Consider the following 25,967-nt stretch of genomic DNA (forward strand, 5'->3'; position numbering starts at 1 on the left):
TGCATGTGGGTGCCTGTGGAGGCCAGAACTGGATATCAGAAGCCCTGGAACTGAAGTTATAGATAGTTATAAGCCACTCACCACATGTGTGCTAGGATTCAAAACCTAATACTCTGAAAGAACATATTTTCTCCAGCCCTAATACTTTCTCTTTTATCATTAACTATCAGACTTCTTGTATGTCATTGCACCTTACCTGGATCTCTTGTTGGCTATAGATTTTATTTTTAATATCCAAATCTGATACTCGTTCCTTTTAATTGACAAATGTTATTCATAAGTATTTTATGGTCAAAGCATATTGTGGATTTGTTTTTATGCTCTTTGAATTTCTCCCAACTATGATTTTTTAATTTTTAAACTGAATTTTCTTTCCGTGCTTCTTTAGACTTGAGAATATATAAGTAGGATTCATGTTCAGTTGCTTATGTTGCTAGTAAAGAGTCCTTTAGCTTCAGTATGTACTTGTGCAAATAGTAATGGTGGGGAGGAATAGCACGTTGTCAGTGGAACCTGCATTTTTCTGCCAATTCTTTCAGTCTGCTACAGAGGAGTAATTCCAAGAATTTGTTCATATACTCTTTTCTTTTCTTTTGCTCACTTGTCTAACATTGACTAAGAGCTTGCTAAGTTCCAAGTACCAGATAATCAATACTGACTATGATGATGTACTTTCTGCCATCATAGGGCTTATGGTCTAAGAAAGGAGATATGGGGTTTGCATGTAGGTACATAATTACACCTTTTGTTATAAGGAACACAGAAAATTCTTTGGATGGAATGAGAGAATAAATAAAGGAGCGAAGAGGGTGACTCTAATCTGGCAGCCAGACTTACTGAGACAGGTAAATTTCAGACAAAACCTATGCAGAATAGGCGATGGGAGTAGTCTCATAAGAGTCCCTGATACATAGCACTTCTTCCTTAGCAATGTAATCCTGTATGTTAGCTAGATGTAGAGAAATTTTAATCCAGCAACATCACTGCTCTGGCAAGGGATTACATCCAAAGAACTTCTAGTTCTATATGATCTGGCTGGAATACAGACATGCCCTTAGTACACATTTTTAATCCTTAATAATGAAGGTAAAGGTTATAGAAGAAAGCAGCCATGTTTGAAAGTGATATCTAATTGAGGGACAAAGTGATGAATCAGAGGAATATTTGTTAGACTGAGTCAGAAATAGGATAAGCCCCAATTCAGACAAGAACAGCACAGGAAAAAGAGGATACTTAAGAGCAACAAGAAAGAGAAAGGTATATGGTGTGTGGTGTACGCATGGTAATTTTACTGGGACAGTTTCACACAGACAGGTTGCAGAAAGAACAAGTTAGACACAGAAGAAGACAGAATGATCCGGAGAATGAGAAGGAGCCAGAAAATTAGAACTTATTGCCAAAGTTAGTATGAGTCTAGGTGAAGGAATTCAGTCAGAAGCTGAGAGAAGCTGGATTGAATCAGTCAGCTTGGAAGATTAGATTGTAAGGAGACTAGAAGCTTCCAGGCCTAGGCCTAGGGATAGTTAGAACAGGGACAGAAATGTTCTGGGCTCTGCCCAAGCTGTGTATTCACACAGCTTGGTTACAGATCTCATTTCATCCCTTCATCTGAGGAAATAAAAGTGACATTTACAGCTGATGTGAAGACCATTCAGAATAAACATTGGTATCTGTCAATCTTGCTTGCAGCTTGCTGATCATATAATTCTTCTTTAGGAGAAGTAAATAAAAGTGGTGTGCATCCCCCTGTGAGGCATCTTTAGAGGAAGGCTGTGATGACTTCCTTTTCTCTTTTTCTAGAATGAAGTAATGATAGTTCCTACTAGCAACTCTCTTGGATCGTGGACTAAACCTGAGAGTATCAGCTGTGTATGATAAATAATGTGTGCACATAAACATGTATGTATGTATATACGCACATATACACACATATGTATGTGTGTATAAACATACACATATATACATCATACAATACATCATATAATATGCATACATTTAATATACATACATACAAACACAATATATACATATACTACCTATATGTATATATGTATGCATGTGTGTATGTACATATACCATATGTATACATATACACACACATATATATGTGATACATATACATATACATATACATATACATATATATATGTTCCTGCATTTTAAATCACTATGACTTAGTTTTCAGTAAAGTTACAAATAGAATCTTAAAACATTTTAGGACTAGAAATAGGACTAGAATTACTTTGGGCAGTGACAAATACATATATAACATATATATGCACACATGTAAGTGTGTATGTGTGTGTGTGCATATGCATGACGTGTATATACAGCACCTGGAAAGTTTCTTAAAACACAGCTTTCTGAAGTCCCAGCCTCAGAAATTCTGATCTCTAACAGAAGGAACGGTGTCTAAGATCTTGTTTTTTCCTCCCAGATGATACTGAAGGTTCTTTGTTAGCAATGTGATTCTTCCAGGGAAGAACTTTTTCTGAGGCAGAAAAAAGCTTGGCACATGGAAGGAGCAGGAAGCAGGCTAGATTTGGAGAAAGAAAATGGTCTGAGATAAGGTTAGCAAGGTAGGCAGGGTGTTGATCCTATTCCAGGTTATAAGGCAGAAAAAGGAGTGATTCTCTTCTAAGTGGTTTGGGGGAAGCATTGAGAAACACTGAGCAGGGAAGTGACAAGTTTGTAATGTCATATTTTACGCCATAGAGAACAGACTGTATAGGACCAGGACTCTATTGTTAGTCAGCTTGAGAAAGCCTGGTGGCTTGCTCTACAGTGGTCACAGCAGAAATGGATTCAAGATATATTTTAAATATAGTTTTTGAATACATATTTTGAGGTTAGAGTAACAGAGACTTTGGTAATGGATTCAATGGGTAGAATAAAGAACAAGGAGGAATCAGGGATGAATCCCAACTTCCTGTCTTGAATGAATGGGTGGAATCTTCCCAAGACAGAGTTGACTCTTGAGCACTAGACCACAGCTAGAATTAGGGATGGTAGTCCACCACTCCCATTTATGGGAACTGGTACTTTTGAAGATGTCCATGAATTGGATTCCCTTCCCACCCCCACCTTAAGCTATTCATTGCAGTTTCCCAACCAACCTCTGGGATAGGCCTGCCTCACCCTCTTTCCTTCTTATACTGGAGCCTCACATGTGGTTTGGAATTATTTTGTCTGATTCTGAGTGGTGATCTGTGTGTGTGTGTGGGGGGGGAGGTAGTGATGGGTAGAGGGGTTTCTCTCTCTCCATCTTCCTTCTCTTCCTTTTTACCAGAGTATGTTGTGACTCTTTGGTCACAGAACACAATGATCACTCAGATCCTGACCCCTTTGAATGTATCCAGTTGTCTTGAGTAATATGCACAAACAGCCTGTTTTCTGCATGTTTCAATTCTAATTTGCTTCATTATGGAATGACTTTCACAAGGAGAATAGTTCTTCTTCTTTTGGCCTATACTCCTGTAATTTTTAAATTGCTCCTAGAATAACATCTTTCATTCATTTATTAATAAAAGAAGAAGAGGAAAAGAGGTCTGTATCATCTGGTCTCTGTATCTTCCAGCCAGTCTCCTCTTTCTTTTCTCTCTGCGTTATTTATAAGTGAATTTCTCTCTGCTTGTGCCCTTCATTTACTTTCTCTTCCTTTGGGACCTTTGCATAAGCTAGTCACTACTTGTAGAAAGCTTTTCTGCTGGATAATTTTGTCAAGCCTTACTTACTCATGACTATGGCTAAATGAATGTTAATTCCTCAAGCACATCTTTGTGTATATCCCTAATACTTTTCTTTTGCCCCCAGATATGAACACACTTTCTTACCATTAATATTATAAATGTGGATTTAAGGAACATCCTTGACTGATTTTTTCCTCATTTAATTATTCATGGCTACTTATTTATCATTTTTCTTCTTTATTGCATTATAAATGCTATTCAGGGAATATGCCTGTACGATTCATATCGTACACTACTGGTACCTACCCTACAATCAGACTTATGGCGTAAGCTCGTTAAATAGTCCTCGAATTTGTGGGGATGGAGTGAACTGCTGTGATAATAAGCATCTATGACGTTAGCTCACCCAGGTAAGGCTTAGGGGAGTGACAACTCCTTCTCATTCAAGTATAGATGTTGACAAATGGTTGACCTTTAGCTAAAAACAATATGTGTAAAAAGTACTAACCCCAGCTTCTGTGTTCAAGATGGGGCAACTTATACTCATTTCTCCCTTCTGAGACTGTCTCCTACAAGGAACCCCTGCTGAGATTAGCTTAGCCACTTCTTCTTTTGTGCTGTATATAATAAATACCTTCTGAACTGTTGGAGCCTCTCTATCCAAGTGCACAGTCCACCTGACCCTAGCTTTACATTACTTATGTCTGTCTCTCTTAATCTCCTTTTATCCCCAGTCAGGTTTCCAGGACTGAGTGGAGTGAGCTATCACATGAATCCACGGGTTGATTTCAACAGTGCATTTGATTTTCACTGTAAGAAGAAGCATCGTAGGCTTTTAATTGCTTCCTATATTTGCAACATTTTTCCAATGTATTTGATGGTTGCATGATATCTCTGCAGGTTCCTTCTCTGTGGAGTTAACCCATTGTGGATCAAAAACACTCGGGATGGGTGTGTTACTTATATACCAAAGGTGAGTAGTATTTATATGTCATTATTTCCTCCAAACTACAGTATGTCAACCATTTACACAGCATTAACATGTATTAGGTATCACGTGATCTAGAGATAATTGAAAGCAGACAAAAAGTTTTGCAAACATTCTGTGAAAACACAACACAATTTTGGGTCAGGGATTTGGATATTCTTGGAGGTTGTGACCCAACTCAGATGGAAAGGAATCCTGAAGCCAATGGGCAGATCAAACAGCAGGATGGTTATTCAGCTTCCTAAATTTCCATAACACTTCAGTTTTTAACATTCGAATATTTCAAACATGGGTTTGATTTTAAAAATATCCATCTGCAGGCAAATTACATGTATTTTGACTTAACCGGTTTTGATAGACGTTCCTGTTATATGCAGAATTATCTTTTTCTCATTATTTTCCTTCTTTTGACCATGAGTACCTTTAGATATCATTTTTTTTTATTTTTCTCTATAATCAAAACATTGCCAATTTCCAAATACTGTTCTCTACTTCAAAGGAACAAGGAGGGGTCGCCTCTAAGATGCTCAACCGTTCTGTGGTTGTTTTTCAGCTCCCTAGATGAAAGTTAACTGCTTCTATCTTCAGATTGTAAAATTCTCTAGCTGGGAGGTTTTTCTGCTCTGGGTCCTTTTATGACATTTTGTAAGCATTAATGACATGCCACAGCATTTTTAGAGTACTGTAACATAGAATTATATATTAGAGAAAAATTAAGGCCAACAAGCCTGTAATCAGGCCTTAAGAGAACTGCTGGTTATCTCAAAAGCATTTTGAATTTCCATAAAAATTGGCTTGCCATCTTTATTTGGGTTTCCAAATACTTTTTTTTTATCTCTCTTTACTTAAAGAGTTCATCATGCTTTCTTAGTTTCCATTTTCCAGATCAAACCAGAAAAGGTAAAGCCAAAACCAGTCTTCCTTCTCAAGACTGGCATTTATGATGTGAAGAGATGTCCCTTTTGTCACCGAATCTTCTAAAATTATTGATATCAATAAAACGCAAAAATAAATGCATTTTTCCATTGTTCACAAAGAAAGAGCTTGAAGGTTTTCTTGTTAAAATGCAAAGGAATTATTTATGTTTTGTTGCTGTGCCCAGACAGCCATCAAGAAACAACTTTGGAGAGGAAGTGTGTATTTTGGCCCACAGTGTGAGACATATCCCACCACTGTGAGATAAGCAGGACTGAAGGAGTGTGAGGTGGCTGATCACCTTGTATCCACAGGCAGAAAGCAGAGAGAGTTGAATGCTGGTACTCTGTTGGCTCTTCCCGTTTTTATTCTGCATGGGACCCTAGGTTATAGGCTGGTGCCATCCACTGTCCATGGTGGGTCTTCCCTCCTGAGTTAACCTCCTCTGGAAATACTCTCACAGACACACCCTGAGGTATGTCTTCTATGGGACTCCAATCCAGTAAAGTTAAAACTGAAGGTTAAATGGCACATGTAAGTGATGCTGCATTTCTGCAGAAGAAAGATGATCTTCAGGAACACAGTGGGAAAACAGAGTCAAGAATAGGTCTTCCTGTTAGAAAAGCATGAGCCTGAGTTACAAACCTATGTCTGAATGCTTCATCAGCTGTGCTCTGACTGAGATGTCTGCCTCCTGCAGCTCACATTCCAGTGATGCTGAGTCCATCCCCTACAGTTAAAAGTACTTGAGATGACCAACTTACAAATCACACGGGTTGATTTTGCCTCACAGTTTTGGATGTTTCTTCCCATGGTCACTTGACCCTGTTGGTTTTAGACCCCCCCCCCCAGACAAGAAAAGACATAATAACAAGCACATATTGATGAAATCCAAGTGCCTTATGGACAGGAACAAAAAGGATACAGAAAATGATCGATTTACACTCTGTTTGGAAGGTGCACCACCTGTGACCTAGACACTCCCCTCAGGCTCCTTCTCTTAAGGTTTCCACCATCTTCCAGAGTGCCAAGCTGAGGACTTAGGATAACACATGCATTTTGGGCACACTGTGGATCTAACCACTCTAAGTAGAGAACAGCATCTAACCATTGACAATATGACTCGAAAGAGCTGGGTGTCAGAAAAAGCATCACATGAAACAAAGTAAAGGTGACTCTGACATAGAACTGTGGTCCATTTTATTGTTGTTTAAAAGCTTTTTTGGGTGGAGGGGCTGGAGTGATAAATTATCAGTTAAATAGCACTTGTTACTCTTCCAGAAGACCCAAGTTCAGCTCCCAGTAGCTACATTGAACAGTTCACCATCACCTGTAACTCCAGTTTCAGGAATTCCAACACCCTTTTATGGTCTCAACTCATACCCACATGCATATGGCATACTCATAGAGATACACATATACACATAGATAAATACACATAGATCAAAGGCTGTTTATATTTTTGCTGTAGAAAAATTCAAATGCACACCAAAGTGAGAACAAGAACATGAAATGGGTGTGTTTATAATCACTTAGCAATGTCAGATTGTGGTTAATCATGTCTCCTCTGGATCACTCCCAACTGATCAAACCTGACCACTCATTTCTAAACGTTTCATTAAGTACTTCCAAAATATAAACAGACAGGGTTTTTGTCAATTATACAAATTCACACCACCAGTGTCTCATCTGAAGGCAAGGTCATATTTCATGATACTATTTCAGAGGATAAATTTGAGAAGAAGCTTATTTTAAGAGATACATTCTGATAGGACTTGATTGAAAAGCAAGGGTCCAAGTAAAAAGAAATCAGACACTGGAATTATATACATTGTGTGGAACTGTGTGTGGGAGGGAGGGTATTACACACCTGCACATATGAGTATGTGTATGTGTGTGGACAAGTGTGAGTGTTTATGTGTATGTGTATACTTGTGCATGTGCACATTTAATTAAATAAATAAGTTAAAAAGCTTAGCAAAATTCAGGTCTGTTCAGTGTATGTCTGTGGTCTTAGCACATGGGAGGCAGAGGTAAGAAAAGCATGAGTCCCAGTCCTGCCAAAGCTCCAAAACAAGTCTCTGTCTCAAAACCAACAAAACTTTAATTTGTTGTAGGGAGAAAGGGACACTTCATAATAAATTCTGGTTGTTTCCTATAAAATAGTAAGCTGGCAGAAGAGATTTCTAAGAAACAGAAAATCCTGTGCTTTGGGCCAAAGAAATGCTGGGCCTTTCTTCCTTAGTTGACAGGATGAATGCAGTAAGGAGTGAAACTGTTCACGGTTTACATTATAAATACAGCAAACAACAAACGGCTTAACCTATACTAGGACTTGGCCAACTTTGGCTCCCATGAGTTTCTTCCTGGAGTTGCTGAATTCACTCAGTGTTTGTTGCGGCTCAGCTGCCTTATCTTATGGCTTGCCAGACTCCAGAGTCCATAGCCTAGACATTTTATTTCTCTTTTGAAAGAGCCTCTCAACTAAAGTATTTTTGAACCAAGAGACCGAAACACTTCCAAAACCATGGAATGAGCTCACAGCACTCTGCTGAGTACCTCTGTGCTGGCTTGTTCCTTCCCTGGGTACAGCGCCTGCAGACAGACAGAGGAATAGCATGAATGCCTCTTTGCTTCAGCTTGCAGCCCAATGGCCATCTGCAGGCAGGCCCGTGCCAACCCCTCCCCTGCCCATTTGAAATTCAAATCCTTCAAATAAGTCTCAGTGTCACCTTTGTCCAGACGCCTAGAAAGCCCCAGCTCATGTCTGTCTGCTTGAAATTATAAAGACCCATATGACTGCGTAGGAAGAGAAACTGTGGTGAAATAAAATCCAGGGTGGTAGTTAAATAAATTCAGAGAAACCAAGACATTTGCGACAAAGCTGAGATTCTGTCCTCACCTCACCTCCCAGGAAGACATGAAGGGAAGAGAAGTCACTTGCTGGGAGCCAGCACCCTCGAACTGTCAATTTCTAGGATGCATTTTGCTATTTGTACTTAAAACTAATGTAACTTAATTAATTTTCAGGCTTTAATCTACCTAGTTTTCTAGGATTTTGGAAAAGTGCACTTAAAGCGAAGGCTGTTTGGGTAGGTGGGGGTGGGTAGGTGGGTCGGTGCGCACATGCGCATGTGCACTAGAGATAGATGTTGACTCCCTTCTTTGAACACGTTCTACTTTATTTTTCTTTGTATCTGAGAGAAAGTCTTTCACTGAACCCAGAGCTCATCAATTTGGCCAGACTGACTGGCCAGCAGGCCCCAGAGACTATCTTATCTCTGCCTTCCCTGTGCTGGGAGTACGGACGTGTGCCTCTGTATGACGTTTTTATAGCGTTCTGGGGAATCCCACTCAGGTCTTCACATGCAACTACTAAGCACTTCACTGACTGGACCAGCGTTCCTGTTCAAGCTTAGCGTGTTTTAACTAACATGAGAATCGTGGATTCATTTTTTAGTCCAGCAACTTATTTATTATATGGTCTTGGCAAACTACCTAAGCACCCTTGCGCAACCTTTTCCACCTCTGTGAAATGGGAGCGTGTGGCTGTGGACCACAGGGTGGTTATGAGGAAAGGGCTGAGTGTTTTAAAGATACTGTGTAATGGAAGCTTTAAAAGGCACAAGTACTCTGCGGAGCAATGTAGCTGTACTTGATAGCTGAGGAGGGCTTAAATGGATTTAGGATGATGCTTTCCTTGGTGCCAGAACCACATAGGGGATGAGCTGGGAGTGAGAGAAGAAACAGAACAAAGCAATCAAGCAACATCAGATCAAGCCATGTGCCCTTGAGCACGATTAAGCTCCATAAGATGATTTTTTCCCCTTCATTAATAAAATGGGAGTAGCCATCAGACCTACCGCAAAGAAATCTCATGAAAGCTTGGAGATCTGATGGGTATAGCATTTGGCCCAGTGTCTGGCATACAGGGAGCTCCATAAATTTTATTTCTTTTTCAAAAGACAATTTCAATGTCACTTCCTCAATAAAGATAGTAAAATCCTGATGTGGTTTCCTCTCTATCAGCTTTCTGAAGAGTGGGTTTCCCCGTATCTGTTGTTGGAAGCAATAATGTTTCTGAATAGGAGTAACTAAGATTACCCTAACGTTTTTGGGTAGGCATTAGTGAAGCACTGGGGCAGTAGTCAGGAAACCTATACAGATATCATCTTACTGAGCATCTAGAGGGAGGCATGGGAGAGGTGATTGAGAAAGATGCTGTGTGATGTCCTAACAACTCAGAAAAGGCAAGAGGGACTAAGACAGAGAACATAGGATGTGCTTGCATATGTCCATCTGCAACCTGTTCATCTGTCTGCATAGCAAGATAGAGGAGAAGGATCTAATCGTGGCAGGCGTTCCCACTGTGCAAGTGCCGCGATGTCATTGCCATGAACTCACACTTGGCATAGCCCATGTATCCCCTCTAGGGATGGAAGACTTGGTTTCAGAAAGAAGAAGCGTGTGGCTTTTCTAGGAGTGGGGCCTAAGAAAGAGGGAAACTGAACACAGTGAGCCATCTAAAGATGGAAACAGCTAATCTCACTTTTAACTCAGTAAAGAGATCTGTATTAAAGTTTGAGGATAGAAGGGGACCAGTAGGGGTTAAAGAACAAAGGAAAAACAGAATGGTGTAAAAATAGCTGTGTTGGTTTTCTAGTACAAAGTACTCAAGACGATCAACTTATGAAGTGTTTTTGCTGGCTCATCATTTTGGAGGTTTGAGTCAAGGGATGGTTAGACTTCCTGCTTAGGCTGAAGCCGGGAGCCATGCATCAGAATAGGAACATGTGGAAGAGCAAGAGGTTTTGTCTTGTGGTAGTGAAATGAAAGAGAAAAGAGACCAGGGCACCACAGTCCTCTTTACAAACACTTTCCAGTGACCGACAACCTCCCTGAGGGTCCCATCACTTCACAGTAGTGCTAGGAGCCATTAGGAAGGCATTAGGAGGTACTTTGGACTCAACCTATAGCAATGATAAGTTAATGAAACAACAACTATTATGTGTGAGACATTTTCTGAGGTGTGTTGTACATCTTCCCTTCAGTGATTAACTATAACCTCATAAAGTTAAGCATAACACTGATTCTAGTTTGTAGATGAGAAAACTGAGTTTAAGTGTCCTAAAGTTAGGAGAACATCTAAAGGCAGGCATTGTGACGCAGGGGCCCAAGAGCTGTTGGCTGAGCATTTTGATCATATTAGAAAAAAACAAGACACGAGTGAAACCCAGTCAATTGTAAAATCGTATGGATCTTGCATTCAATTCCATGGCATATGCTTATCCACTCACGCTCAAAACTATACTTTCATGGTAATTAAAACTGAGGAAAATCAGAACTACATCTTCAACATGAATTTGGGGCAAATGTTTCAATAATGTACTTGATTATTAAAAAGAAGAATTTTGCTGTGTATAACAAAGCACTGACTGTAAATGTTATAGTGGAAAGCTGTCTCCAAGTGATAATCTTGTTCTCAGGGTGACCTGCTGGCTGCTGACACATAGAAAGAATAGCAGAGGCTATGTGTCTGAGTGTGTGTATGTGTGTGTACGTATGTATGTGCATGTGTGTGCATGTGTGTGTAGTGTTATGTGTGTCCATCTATGCATGTGCGAATCTATGTATGCTCATATGTATGTATGCAGTTGTGTATTTGCATGTATATATATACATATATACATATATGTGTGTGTGTGTGTGTTTGTGTGTGTGTAAACATGTTTGCAGTGTCCTATTCAGTCTTTACAGTAGGCCCAAATAGCAATTAAGCGATCACTCAGACTGGTTTTGCTATCACAACATATTCCTTTCATTGTGTCTTATTTTCATTGGTTTTCAAGTTCCATTCTAATAAACCAGTTAGTGAAAGCATCATGGTGACGTTGATTTACACCTCATAAAAAGGGAATTGTAATCAGGAGTGATTTTTGAATACATAAATGTATTAGATATCCAGAAGAAAGTCTGTCCCAGGGTAGTTTTGCATGCCAACAATTTCTGTGTTAAATAAGACTATTTCCTGATCCATGAAGTTTTCCAAAACATTCCCTTTTCCATTTAACAGTGCAGAATGCTGATAAAGTTGAATGTTCATTATGTAATATGTGCCTTTAAGATACATGTTTCGTATCAGTGTTGAGTGTAATGACTGACACGTAGAAAAAGACAGAAGACTTTATTTATAATATGCTGACACACGGTAGATACAGCCTTTCTGTTTAGAATTGAACATAACCGCTGTATTAGTTTTCTAAGAATGCATGCCAAAGCTCTGGGGACAGCACCTAGCTGAACAAGGCATTTTGTTCCATAGCTCCCTTTGTAAATACTTTGACTCTTAGAAATAACACTGGCTGGCCAATGAAAACACGTTGATAAAAGCTAAGAATGTAAGATAAAAAACAGCTGGGCAATATATATATATATATATATATATATATATATATATATATGGAAACAACTTTGAACTACATAGACAATGTCGTTTAAATCCAAACAGATGTGGTTTAATCTTGGTTTTGATCCTCTTGTAGACTTTCTCAGAATGCCTGCATATGCAGAGAGATGATGACTTTCAGATGTCTGGACATAATTTGTCTCTGTTAGAATCACCTTGGTGCATAGATCATGTACACCAAACACTATGAGTCTTTGAACATGGACAGCAGGGTACCAGGGAGAATTTATGAGGCTCTTTTGGTTTGGGCCAATAATTCTGAAGGGGGAGGGGATGGGCAGTAGTGTCCACACAATGTCATTTTGCAAACAGGAAAAGTCAAATGTGTTCTCTATGACTTCAGTAAATCATGGGGATAGTTTCAGTTCCTCACACTCATAAGTGCCTTCAAATGATGTTTGGCACATGACTGCTCTAAAAATAACATAGTAAGGGATTTGTGCACCTTCCAAGGTCCCTGCTGTTTATGAGCCACTTATCATAGGATATCCCCTTGCACTGAGGTTCCCTTATCCCAATGTTAGCAGGAGAAACTAGTGGATCAAAACTCCTTTAAAACATGGCTTGTCATCATTCAGACCATGAAAGCCTCTATGAAAGTCTACTCAAAGCTACTTTCAAGTTCAAAGGGAAGGCAGGCTGTTGCATTTGTCACTAGGAAAAAACTGAGGAGTCACACAGGGAGATATTCTATAACACTTTCTCTTCTTTTGTCCCCACTGCTTGGATGAATAGAGCAGTGAATGGAATGAATTGCGTGCACAAGCTTTTGGCAGACAGTAGAATTGTACATGAGAATCCAAAGGAATGAGATAGAACAGGGGCACTGGGAAATAGCACTCAGATCATCAAATGACCTTGGGGAAGTACGTGTTCCAACTTAGCTTTTTCTTCTGAGTTTCCCTAATTTTCTTCATGGTCATAGACCTTGACAATGTTTAAAAATCTTCAACCTACAGTTGGAGGATATGAAGTGCCTGTACATTTTGACAAATTTTGAAAACACAAAGTGGGAAGTGTGGATAGAAGGGCAAACGGGGTGAGGTGGGCTGAAGGTGGTCACTGTAGATCTGTGAGTCAGTGGGAAATTGGCCCAGTGTCCCCAGTCATAACAGAAAGGAAGGATCCAATTTCTATGTGGTCAAATGTTTTCTAGATCTGTTGGCTCTGTAGCAACAGCCCTTTGTTCCCTGTAATGTCTCACCCCATCAAAACCTTCCTCAGGGCAGAAATGTAATGTGAGGTCATCTCTAGCCACAATCTGATCGACCACAATAATCTGGAATTATATGCATAGGCTTATTACTTCAGAAATGCAGTTCTGGTTATATCAGTGGAGCCTCTAAGTCTTCCTCGTCATCCACTTGTACTGTCTTGTCTAGATATGGTTCTAGATGTGATTCCCGATCTTTGTGCGAGGAAGTTGTCCCTGCCCAACACCAGTCATGACTCTGTGCCAGGAACCTCATCAATGATGTTTCCCAATCAGAAGTATTGTGGCTGCCAAACGAGAGAAGATATAGGAACTGAGGTGCTTGCAGTAGCTGAGTCAGTTTCTGTGACTGCAGAGAACTCCAACCAGTTCCCAGGGAAACAGTGAAGTGACAAGAGAGTGAAGTGGAACAGGGCAGAGAAGCATAGTGAATGCTGTCAAGAGGCAGACAAACTCCTCTTTTCTTTTCACAAATGGGAGAATTGGAGGTATGTGAAGCCTGGGAAGGCAACCAAGTCAGGTAAGAGACAAGTCCCCAAGTCAGGGGACCACAGAATCAGGGTCCACATGTGAAGCTCCTAGGCTCTGGGAATGCACACATGATTGACACTTTTGTTTTATACACTGGGAGAGTGGAAAGGTTGGGTGGCTTCTGAAGATCTTTCCAACTGGAAAATGGTTTGAGTATAAAATGTTTTTCTCCTGATTCTATAAACACAGAGATTTCAACACTATGCTTGGCCGAAAGATAAAAAGGATATGAGGAATGGAAGGGAGAAGACACAGAGGTACACAGACACAATAAACACATACAGTAAGTAATAATGATAATTATGACCAAATTTCCAGCCTGGAGCATATTGACAGTGATCATAGCATGTATCCTTACCCATATTTGGTCTTAGACCCTACAGTAAGAGAAGTTCACTGAAATGAAAGACAGTTATAAATATAAACAGGACAAAGGTACATAATATATTAATTTAAGCTATTATTAATTTTTGGTATCCAGTTTTTCTAATAAAGCTAAATATTACATCTCCACCAAATAATTGTAAATTTGTAGTGATACTGCAAGAAAACTTGTCTGGTTTGGACTGAGAGAAATACCCTTACTGTTCTTCAAGGTAATTTATTCTTCAAGAATCTTCAGTGTGTCTTAGTTTTTTCATATGCTACAGAGTGGGTAATTTAGAGAGAAAGGGGTTATTCATTACATGGTTCTGGGAGTTTGGGGATACTGAGGGTATGGTACTAGCTTCTGGTGAGAGTCATCCTGGTGCTGTATTCCTTGGCAGAAGCCACAGGTAAGAGAGACACATTTACACAGAGATAGAGATGGAAAGAAAAAGAGATAGATCATTCATTGGTAACTCATCTATCCATTGACAACAGATGGCTGTTGTTCTGTCCAAAAACACTTCCAAAATGCCTCACCACTCAACCTGGCTACACTGGGAATCAAACTTCCATCCCTTGGAATATGGGGGCACCTCCATTCCACAGATTGTTTTCAAAATATGTGTGATTTCCTACCCCATGTGACTTAAGGGACATTACACCTCTTACATGGACTTTTTGGTATTTTTGAGAGTCTCTGTTGTAACATGGAAGTACACATGAAGAGCTATGAAGAAATTGGTGAGCTCACCATGTTAAATCACCTCTGAGACTCTTTGTGTGAAAGGTGCTTACAGTGACACAAATAAACTGGTTTGAACCGGAGGTTTTTTAGGAGTCAGGTACCAAGGGAAACATTTCAACTGTATTCTTTTCTTTTTCAAAGCAATCTCATAACTCCTTTAATGGTTCATTTATTTTACTGCCCACCTCCTACATGCCAGAGATTCTCCTGGACTCCAGGGAGATACCAGCAAACAAAACAAAAGGGTTCTGCTCTCACATCGTTTGAGTTTTCATGAGGGAGAGAGATGACAGACAGATACACATGATGTCAGCTGTTGATAAGCCCTAGGGATAAAAATAAAGCATGATGGGAAAATAGAGAATGGCAAAGGGAAAGGTGGGGGCTGTTTAAACACAGTGGTCAGTAAAGCCTCCTAGTGAGGCTGAAGAAGCCAGGGGTTGAGCCGTTTGCCCAGGTTATAGTATGTTCTCTGCCAGGGAAACTGAGATTTTAAAAGTCCCCAATAAAGTAAGAGGGGATGGTTTTGCTATACCCCAACACAGCAACTGTATCACAGTATAAAAGGATGTAAGCAACTCTGATGCAAATCTACTTCAGGAGTCTATCAGCTTTTCTTGCTTTGTCCATATGGTGCCTTACCTGGCTCAGTTCCTCCGCCTATACTGTTTCAATGGAGCGATGCCCACATTGGAGGAGTTACATAAAAATCTATAATTCATTTTCTGCTTTAGCTCTTCCTTTATCTTGCTCTTGAGATCCAATCTATGAGAAAGCATACAGTGGAGCATGGTTTTCACATGGCATTTCTGATAAAAACCCTTGTGGCTCTAAGAGGCATGAAGGTCTTCAATAATGGGTAGCAAAGATGTCAGTGGTCAGAGCTCTTGAGTGTGACTGTTGGCTTTCTTTAAGGCAGCAGTGATGGTGTTTGTATGGTAGGGTTTAGAAAGTGAGTTTCTTAATGGATTAAGACTGTAATTTCTTTAGACTAGTAAGTGAAGATATTCTAAGACTGAGGATTTAGGTCAGTAAGAGCATTTCATCACCACATGCTAAACTCAAGGCTCCAGTCCCTGCAAATAAGCTATTCCCTCTAAAAAGAGCAACAAGTCTAAGTGACAGATAAGACTATGACTCTGGGGCTAAAATGATGGCTTGGCAGTTAAGAGCATTTGCTGCTCTTGTTAGAGACCAGAGCTCAGTTCTGGGCATCCATGTTCAGTTCCTCACAACTGCCTGTAACTCTACTTACAAGGGAATCTGGTGCCTTCTTCTGGCTCGCACATGCTTGCACACACACACACACACACACACACACACACACACCTACTCATATATGCATAAATAAAAGGAAGATAAATCTTTAAAAAATCATGACGGGAAATTCAAAAAATTAAAAACCCCTTGAAGTTTGGAAAATAAATGACATGTGGAAATATTCTATTAAACAGGAATACTCATGGATCCAAGAACTCTTTAGCAGCTCTTATCAAAGATTTGGAGATAATTTTCTTCTCCTGGGACTCACCTGACATCCCAAGTGGAGACCTAGGGTCTTCCTAGTTCTTCAGTACCCTCCAGCAATTCTTGCTAGCCCATCTTATACCATTGCAACCCACTGACTACAGAACCACTTCATACCAGGGATTCTATAGCCACTGTACTTGGCTGAGAGCCAGGTAGCCTGCCTGTGTTCTCTTTCCGAATCCTGAACTCTCTAGGGTGCTTTTAGGCCTGCTTATTTGGGGGATGTCATGTAGGGAGACTTCTATTTGACTCTGTATCTTTTACTTTTTCTGATATACAAAATATATGTGGAATGTTCTATTCTCACATAAAGTTTAGCTCTTGCTTTTTATTTGGAGACAGGTTACCACTTTAAATTAAAATAAAAATTGGGAGAAGAGAAGTCTCTTTCACTTTAAACATTTCATAAAATATCTCTTTTCATACTAAGTTAAAAGTTTTATTCATTGAGTGAGTAATTAAAGAAAGAATAAGAAGACATAAATGCCAGAGAACTAATTCACAGTTCATAAGAAGATCATTTCTTCAAGATTTACTGTTTAATACTATTTGGCATAAAGAAGGAATATTCAGTTTGTAGATGACTACAGTGGTTGGGGGTAGGTATATACAAGCAATATGTACAAGTAGACATCTATGAAGAAGAACCTTTCTGCTGTCTAGTCCATTCTAGCAGGCAATGCTGACTGCCGTCCTGGGTCCCTTGGCCTTTACTTTCAGAGATGGCTCTCATTTCCATCTCTACATGGATAACTATATGTATTCTATGTGGATAGAAAATCTGAGAAATGAGTTTCTCACCAGGTAAGTTAGATCATGTGACTAAGCTATCCTCTGTGGAAAGGGAGAAGTAACAGATGCCCACTGAGCTAGCTCCTTAAAAGCAAAGTCTTTCCTCTGGTATCTGGATGTGTCCTTTGAGCTCCTTCTCAATCACAGACAGGAGCCCAGAATGATAATTTGTTTAAAAGAAAATAGATGTATATGTCTAAAAAACCATGTCACAAATTTTAATAAAAATACTATTCATGGTATGGTGGTGACTTTGTTTTAAGTTACCTGGGTCACAGGAGGCCTGACTATCTCCTCAAACTCTTTGGGTGCTCATGAGAATATTTTACCTCATGAACCTGGGTAAAGCAGATTACTCTCTCCATGTTGAGGGAGAATCATCCATCCTTGAACATCTAAATACAAATCTATGTGTGTGGATCCTTTTGAGTCACCATGAAGTCCCATGTTTAAATGCTGGACATTTAAACATCTCATAATTTTGTTGAGAACACAAGCCAGTTTCATATCAAATTCATATAGAAAAAAATATATCTAAGCCCCAATGTGAGACATCCCATGGTCTTCAATAGACACAGACCTTTTGGTCAACTTTTTACATTCCCTCAGCTGGTAGTTTTCTGGAGCCTGTTTCTTCTTTCTCCACTGGAAATCTGTTAGGTTTTATTTGTTCCAAGCAAAAGAACTCCTTTGAACAAGCAAATGTCATAACTTATTGGAATATTGCCAAGAACTGCCTATTTGAGAAAAATAGGGACTAAAGAATCTTGAGTTTTATCAGCCAGATAATTCAGCATCAACTACTTCTGTATTCTGTCTGTGGCATCCTAGTTGGAGTTGTATCGCCACAACTGATGGCTGCAGAGTGACGCTAGACAAGACACTGGTTAACCACATCATGGTGTACATGGCCAGCAAGTTGAGATGCTGTAATTAGAAAGAAAGGGGTAGCTTTGTTTGCTGCCTGGAAGTGGGCACAATGGCTGAGAGCCACATGGCATAGGGCAGAGACATTCCACAAACAACAACCATGGCTTCCACTTCAGAAAGAGTAGAGGATGATCCCGGAAAAACACAGATTATTGATGGTCACTACTACCTTGGTTTCCATAGGCTAGACTGAGACAATAAATATTCACCACTACAGTGGTTTCTGCAGTGGAATTCTCCCTGTACTTCTTGGGAAAGTGTATTTTCTGAATTAGTCTGAAAATAATGAACTTTAAGTGTGAGAAAGGACTTCACTTCCCATAATGAAAGTAAGAGATGGGCATTCACCATAGAGATGTGTTCTTCAGGGAAATCTAAGGGCTTTGAGAAGAGAGCACCAGGAAGATCAGACAGGAAGGATCCAAAGCTGAAGTCTATCTTTCCAGGTTCTAGACAGCAGCATGGAAGAGAGGTGTGGGGCTCACAGTCTTATCTGTTTTGATTGCAGCAATGACTCTCAAAAATATGTGGTCCAGGCTCAGTTCATAAAGTACTTGTTATGCACAAGGACCTGCTTTCAGATACCCAGCTCTCAGGTAAGATAACTGGTCATATATTTGTAGCAGCAATGCTTGAGAGAGTAGGTGTGCAGACAGGTGAATCTCTGGAGCTCATTGGTCTGCCAGGCTAGCTTAATGGGTGAGTTCCAGGTTCAGTGAAATATATGGCTCCAAAAAATAAGATGGAAGGTGAGTTAGGGATATTTTGGCCTCCACATGCAGGTGTCCATATATGTATTCCCTCTAGATAATCATACCTACAAACACACACACGCACACACGCGCGCACACACACACATGTCCAACATATGTGTTCTTGGACCAATGTGCTGCCGTCAATGACTTCTTACAAATTAACCAAGTGTCATGGCTTTTCACACAGCATCCCCTTTTCAAGCCTGTGAATGGTGTTCCAAGAAGTAAGTTTTCAAAGGCAAAGCATGTTCTTAAATTGGAAACGTCTACACATACTTCTCTGTGGAGCTCCTTAGTCTTTCTGATTTATTGAAAAACCTTCCAATAATGTCTTCACATATTTCCCATGATTTATAAATTCAGTCAATGCTACCCTACAGATCTTTGTAACTATTACTAGCCTTATATAGCTTATTAATAATTTTATGATTTTTCTACAAAGAAATCAAGTGGAAAGGATGTGGTAAATATTTTAGTAACAATTTATGATTTGAGGTTTTACCATGAATTCTGGTCTTTTATTCCAAATCCCCAACATCAATAATTGTCTGGAGTTTGAAAGCTAGTTTTGCAAGGGAACAGGTAAGAGTTATTGTTAGAGAGCCAAGGGAAAATATAGAAGTGAGAGCTAGGCAAATATGAGCAAGAGAGAAAGAGAGAAAGAGAGAGAAAGAGAGAGAGAGAGAGAGAGAGAGAGAGAGAGAGAGAGAGAGAGAGAGAGGAGAATATGAATCTCCCTGGGGCAGAGGTGAATCTCACCATGGCAAACCCTGGAGAAGAGCTGTCTGAACTATTCTCTAGGGAGGAGTGAGGGAGAGACAGAGGTCAAGTGTGTGTAGAGGAGAGAGGGCAGACAGGAGAGAAGGAAACAAATGAATCTTCTCTCTTCTCTAGAAGGTTGAGGAAACTTCAAAATTTTTCTTTTTTGAGTATTGAAAAGTCAAGATTTGTCCCACTAAGTGCCATTTGGGGAGGTCAGTTTTGGATTTGTGTTCACTTGAGAAGGAGTGGTTTCCACAAGGGGAGTATATAACTGGTTCATTATGCCTCATGGGGTAGTAGATTCCTCTGTTAAGGAGAAACTCTCTATTTGATTCAAGGTCATTAGAAGCTATGCTACTAATATGTTCTTGGTGGATGCTATACAGAGAAAATCCTGTGAAATTAACCCCCAAATTTCTCTAGGACGTCAAGGGACCTTCTTACCATGACAGGGACCAAAGGTGCTTATAAGGAAATCCATTTTGTCAATAATTTGGAATAAAGAATATGTAAGAACAGTGGATCAGTGGATGGCATGAGTCTGACAGATTCAGAGAGTAAGAAGTTCTGTAAGTACAACCCAGTTGTAATTCAAGATCACTGAAGGTTGAATTCAATTTACCCATCCTCTCACAGATGGATGGAATATTCTGGTGTTAAGTCAAAGCATCAATTGTGCTAGGAGTGAATTAACTTCAGAGAAGAAACGCTGTAGAAACACTTTGGTAGACAGAGCTGTGAACAAACATAACATGATCTGTGATGGGTTAACAGCTGTCACTCTTGTGATGAATAACATCATGCTTTGATTTGAGAACCCAGTATATTAGGGAGATAGCAAGGAGTGCCGCCACCATCACCACTGCTGGTAGATTTGAGTATAATTAATTGGATACAACTATAGATGGTGTCCAACATGTTAGCAAGAACTTACACTTAAAAATTAATTGGAAATTCCCAAATGGAAGACACATGCCTTAAGATTAAGAGGTGGGGAGAACTGGTTTCTCAGTAGAGCTGAGCAGTTTTGGCAAGTCATTTGAGACTAGGTGGGTTTGTGGGTTTGGGACTAGGACAAAAGACTTGCTAAATTGGCTCACGTAATTCTGGAGTTCATGGTGTAAACTAGGACGCAGCTGTGTCCCAGACAATGTTGGGTGATGGATTTATAATCCAGCTTGAGCTCTTCTCAAAGGCTTCTAAACTGCCTCAGAGAGACTGAGCTCAGAGGTGCTGGGACCCCTGCTGTACAAGGGGACAAGCTGCTCAGAAGGCAGAGGGAGGCAGATTGTGGAGATTACCTGCCTCCTACAGTCAAGTGAAGAGACTAGAAGTAGTGGAATTTTAGGACATCAATTCTTCTTAAGCAACTGGGTTCTTTGAACATGAGCTCCATGGGAATTTTGGCCTTGCTTAGCCTGGCATATGACCCATTTATAGCCCGGGAATAGGCTTATACAATACATAGAAGGGATTTAATTGATTTAATTGAAGTTAAATAGGAAAGGATATTAATTCAACTGATATAAAGAGAAAGGTGATATAGTATACATACCCACGGAGATATTAATCCACAGAGATATGAATCTCCATAGAAGGGAGGAATGGATAAAAATTGATTTAATTGTTTTTAAGGATAGAAAGGAGAAATAATGATAATTGCTTTAAAGAAAATTTAAGAAGCCGATGTTATCCTAAGCAACTGGGTTCTCTGAATGTGGGCTCCATGGTAAATCTGACGTTGATAGCCTAAGCATAGTCTCACACAATAAATAGAAGGAAATTTAATTGAAGCTAAAAAGGAGAGGAGATTAATTCAACTCATATAAAGAGAAAGATGAACACACACACACACACACACACACTAACCCACAGAAGGAAGAATGTATGATAATTGCTTAATTGTTTTTAAGTATGCATGGATGAATAAATATAGTTTTAGGCCTTTGATTTCACAAAGGCAGGAGATGGTGAAGAAGCACTGTCTCAACAGATAATAATTGTTTAGATTGTTTTAATTGCGTTGAATTGCCTTAGTTATCCAAATGCAGATGGTTATAAATTTGGTGGTTACGGTAATATAAATCCTCTATGAGACAGGTCAAATAGAGCAGGCCTAAGGTAAAAGGAGACTACGAATTTCAATTAATCTATATATACCTTTGATGATTTCAGGTTACTGGACCAAGGACATGCTATTTTGGAAGAGAAGCTCTGCATTTGTGTTGACAAGAAAGAAGACTTTGGATCCCTGCCAAAGTGATATGGCTTAGATATGATAAGAGAAGACCTCCCTGAAGATCTTGGCTACAGATAGAAAAGAACAATCCGAGAAGACCAAGCAGGACATGATTTGCTGATTCCTCCACATGGAAACAACCCTGAAACTGGCTTAGACTTAAAAATGTCTTGAGCAAAACTTCAGCTAAAATTAGATAATAAACCTTGTTGGTTATAGAATACTTTAGATTCATTGTGCCATCCTTCACATGGCATAAACAAAGATTTAATACAATTGATTATTGATCAAATTAACTCATAAAAAAAGACAGTTGTCTTTTACCTTCTCAAACAAGGAGCAAAAACATCATCCTTAACTGATCTGTGCACCTTGCACAATCCATACAAATATCTATGCAGTATTAAAAGTTTGATTGTACGATTCATATATTGCAGGATGTGAAGCTCTGACAAGATTCATCTTCAGGATGATAAAATGACCTGATGTTCCAGTTTCTTGCCTTCTGAAGCTGTTTCCAGAGACTTGCTCCAAGAATAGCTTCAGGATAACTGGTGATTCCCAATGGATTCAGTTTGTCCAGCATTTTAGAAGGACTCAGTCAGAACTTTAGTCAAGTCCTGAACCTTGTAAGCATACAGAGCTCTACTGGCTAACAGATGCTAAAACTAGCTTTCTTAAGTCTAACTGATTTTTCCAATTTTCCTACTCCTTTTCACCCCTTAAAAATTATTCATCACCCCTATTCTTCAGGAAGAAGCCATGGAGAGTCATCATCCCTATTTCTTGGGTTTGAGTGTCTGGGTATCATTATTTTAAAAATTATAGACAGGTTGTCATTTTAATGGAGAATTTGGAAATGGTCATATTTTTGATCAGGTAAGAAAGTAAATGGAGTGCTTAGACTTGGGGATTTCCGCCTTTCCTTTCCTCTTCTATATATTTTCTTTCTTAAGCAAAGGAAGGGGGGTTAAAAAGAAAATGGGAGATAGAGTAATATAAGAAATTAGATACATGGGGTTGATTACTAAATTTATTCTTAAAGCATTGTATAGTCATAATCTTGCATTAGTGGAAATCTTTATATTTGATATAAAATTGAAGTTATAATTTCTTACATTGGTACAGAATTTATATATTGATACAAGTTTAAGGTTTTCATTGGTATAAATCTTTGTATACTGATGCAAAATTTAAAATTAATTTTATTACTCTTAGATAGGCACTGTGCCTATGCAACTCATTTAAGAATATAAGATTGAGACCCAGTCCTTCTAATAGCTGCTATAGCAAACTGTTTAGGATGATTAAGTAATGCAAATTAAGGGCCAGAAAGTAAACTCATGATTATATTAGATTTGATTTAATTATAATAAAATATTTTCAATTTATTCAAATAGAAATAGCTAAGAGTAGTCAAGGTTTAACAGTTCAGATATACTTTCTATAGATAGATTACCTTCAAAAGCAACAGAAATCCACAGAATATGAAATTTAAAATAATTTTATTATTAATAGATCTTTTGACTATGAGACATGTCTATTCCTGACAGTACCCCCTTCACAGTTCAAAGAAGATATTGTGTATCATAACCTCCATATAGAGTTGCTCCAATGGTGTGGCAAGGTAGCCACTGGGCAAAACTTAACCTAATTCATTTGCAGACAGAAAATACTGTCCAGGAAAGGACGCACAATGCAGGATAGTAGACAGCTTAGCTCTGCCAAGACAGGGTAATTCCTTCATAATTCCTGCTTTATTTAAGGTCTGGCAGATGATTCTGGGCCAGAAGGCTGAAGACAGATGCTCCAACATTATGAGGAATATAGAGAACTGTCCAAGCAGACAGCTGTCTCTACAAATTGTTTTAAGTTGTGGAAGCTATGTTTTTGTGCTTCCTATATGTTCAGGTAATATTTAATTCATTATTGGATCTCTGATGGGTGTGAAGACTAGTTATAGTCTCAGAATAAAACTTAAGTTGTTTAGCATTAAGAAAGATGATGTAGATTTGAAAGGATGGTTTTCAGATGGTAATGCAAATTAAAATCAAAACATAACTCAGGTATAGAATCATAAACTCTTTAAGTTAGGATAGATGATAGAGTAATTTATCTAAATTGCCAAATACGATGGACTGGTTGTTATAAGTACATATCATACCTTACAATTTTCATAATTGTTATAACTATGTTCAACATATATCTGAGAGAAAAGAGCCTTTTTAAATGGACAAAAAAGAGGAAATGTTGTGGTTTTGATCTAATGCTGGTTATATTATATTAATCTGGTTCCCCAAATTATAAGAGAATCTGCAGGTAAGAAACTGAAGGAACCCTGATCTCAGTTGGTTTTAATTGGTAAATAAAGTTGCCATCAGTCAATGGTTAGGCAAGGAAACAGGTGGGCTTTTAGGATTTACGGGCAAGGAACCAAGAAGGGAGAGAGGGACAGCTGCCATACTAGGGAAGGAGAGGAAACATCACATCTGAGAGGTGCTGTGAGCAGAGCGACAGCTGACATGTAAGAGCTGGAGAGTAGTCCCAAGAGGCCTTCTGACTGAGTATAGGGCAACAAAGATGGGATATAGGTTAGCCATGTGGAGATTTGGGAATGGCCCAGCCCTTGAGCTGTTTCAGGCATATCAAAATATAAAGGTGTGTGTGTGTGTATGCATGTGTGTATATGTGTGTGTATGTATGTGTGTGCGTTTGTGTGTGTGTGTATTTATGTGTGTATGTGTGTGTGTATGTGTATGTGTGTGTGTGTGTGTGTGTGTGTGTGTCTGTGTGTGTCTGTCATACGGAAACCCAGAACACTGGGGTGGTAGTGAGAAGTGCTGCTGCTGCCACTGCCAGGGCTGATTTTAGTAGGATGAATTGGGTGCTACTGTAATGTTTCACATGGAGCCAGTGAGTAATGTACCAGGTACTAAATAAACACCAGCCACTTCTACATCTGTGGTTGGTATGTTCTGCTGTTACGAGGGTGACAAGGTGGGAGGAGAACATTCTTTTGTCCCATGTTTTCCTGTCACTCTATATTCATGTTGGTAAAATTGGTCAAAATGGAGTAAAGAACTGAGAGCAGACAAGGACTCTGCTCACTAGTTAGCTTCAAAGCTTTCCTGCCTACTAAAGTCACATTGGAAATATTATATGGATTACATAATTGAATCCTTATAGTAACCCCAGGACCTAGAAATTAGTTTCCTTATTTTCCAGACAAGAGACTGTGTCTTAAAAGTGACTTGGCCAATGGCACAGAGGTAGAAAGGAATAGAATTGGATTAAAAAAAAAATTACTTGTATGTGTATGTGTGTGTGTTATACTTGAGTATACACACATATGTATACAAACACATACACACACACACACACACACACTCATACACACATACACAGGTCACCTTTATACACTAAACCATCTCCTTTGCCATCAGAAATGAGGATTAAAGTTGCATCTATGGAATTTTTCGACATAAATTTCTCCCTGCAGCAAGCACAATTCTTTGTATATGCTCGATCAAAGCTTTAGGATAGAGATGTGGTTGGCTGAGGAGGGGATGGCTCAATTCTGGGTGTTCTGGACTGAGAGTGAAAGGGAACTCACCAGTCATTTAGATGTTCATATATTATTGAACGATTCGAAGTGTTTGTAATCCAAACTGTGGCCTTCTTCTCAGTGCTGTCATCTCATAGGATTTCAGAGACAGTGAATGGGTTTTGGACTTTTCAACTCACCCAGCCTTTGTGAGGTCAAATGTAATACCTCTCATTCTAGGTGGCCTGCAAAGAAAACCAAGATGAGAGATAAGCTGGTAAGTGTCTCTTTCCCTTCTTCTCCAGAGCTATTGTATTCAATTTAGGGGGACAAAGTTTACAGGAAGAGAAATTGCTCTTGCTTTGGAGATAAAAACGGCATCTGCTGCGGGCTTTCAGAGAGCATGCAGCAGCTGGGAGAAATTATTCCTATCTTATCCCTGACCCTTTTCTGTGAGCTGGTCACCCTTCTATCTAATTACGTATGCTATTTGATTCAA

This window comes from Grammomys surdaster, unplaced genomic scaffold (genome assembly GCF_004785775.1).
Source record: "Grammomys surdaster isolate TR1022 unplaced genomic scaffold, NIH_TR_1.0 220, whole genome shotgun sequence".
NCBI classification, from domain to species: domain Eukaryota; kingdom Metazoa; phylum Chordata; class Mammalia; order Rodentia; family Muridae; genus Grammomys; species Grammomys surdaster.